Below are 1,441 nucleotides of genomic sequence, written 5' to 3' on the forward strand. Positions count from 1 at the left end.
ACCTGGTTATGAAATATATGTATTCTGTCACAGTACCTACCTGGTTATGAACTATATGTATTCTGTCACAGTACCTACCTGGTTATGAAATATATGTACTCTGTCACAGTACCTACCTGGTTATGAACTATATGTATTCTGTCACAGTACCTACCTGGTTATGAACTATATGTATTCTGTCACAGTATCTACCTGGTTATGAAATATATGTATTCTGTCACAGTATGTGAAGTGCAGTGGAAGTAATAGAATAGTAGCTGGCTTGGCATAATAATTGATTTTGTTCATGTTCATTTAAAGAAGTATGTATTCTTTTCTGTAAATATCATTAATGATAGAGTTATCCAGTTTTATTACAAAGTGATTTATAAACAGGTAGAAGAATTTCCTACTGTAAATGTTCAAACAGAGTCAACCTGTATGCTTGAACCTCCATATCCCATGACAGCTTGCTAGTAAGAAGGTTTTTAAGCAACATTTTTTCCCATGGTAACTCGACTATCAACTGCCGACCATTCCCTCTTCTTGCTGAGCTCCATGCACGATTGAACCTTCCTGTGCTGGAGGCATACCAGTCTCCAGTCCAATAGGATGGGTTTATTTTCTTCACAAGGCTGAAAAACATGCATAAGAGATCTGGGTTTAATGGCTACAGCGCCATCTGTACTGCAACATGCTTTTTGCTTAAGCCTTACATATCCCAGGTGTGTTGGGCTTATGTTATGAGGTTCATAGGTCCGTAGCTTGTTACTAGGCTAATAACCACTATGGGCCTTATAAACCAAGCCATGCACCCCAAACCCATTTGGATCTCGAGTATCATGGGTGATTATACACATGCGTGGGGGGTGTGCTAAAAGGGAGGTAGTGAAGGGATTTGTGGAGGGGGTGTTAGTTAGGATAATAGTTTTCTTTTTGATGGCCTCTGTCCATAAGTGACATTGGAGCTAGACCGGTGATAATTTTATGATCTCCCATCCATTTGTCAAGGTTTTTTTCTTTGAACAGGGTCAGGAATGAACTTTGTTTTACATGAATGGGGAGCCTATTCCATAGTGCAGGGATTATTTGGGCCACATATCTGTCTCTCCAGCAAGTTCTGTTTATGTCACAAGTGAAGTTCATATCCCTAGATCTAGCATTTATGTTGTTTGTTTTGTGCATTTACAACAGATCCATCAGGGTTGGGTCTAAGGAAGCCACATAAGCCAGGCAAATATATCCTCTCAGCAGACTGAAGGAGACTGCATTCAGAGAAAGAGCCTTTAGGTGATCACTGTAGGACAGGGTATACACTCCCTGAATTCTCCGGGTGAGAAACTTCTGGGGGTGTTCCAACTGTTGAAAGTATCTGGTTAGATACATGCCAGACCTGGATGCTGTACCCTTACCTATAAGTTGGGCAACACAGAAAGATTTTCTTACTGTCTTAGATACGTGT

Source organism: Protopterus annectens, chromosome 1.part2 (genome assembly GCF_019279795.1).
Source record: "Protopterus annectens isolate FY-2018-M chromosome 1.part2, PAN1.0, whole genome shotgun sequence".
Taxonomy (NCBI): Eukaryota; Metazoa; Chordata; order Ceratodontiformes; family Protopteridae; genus Protopterus; species Protopterus annectens.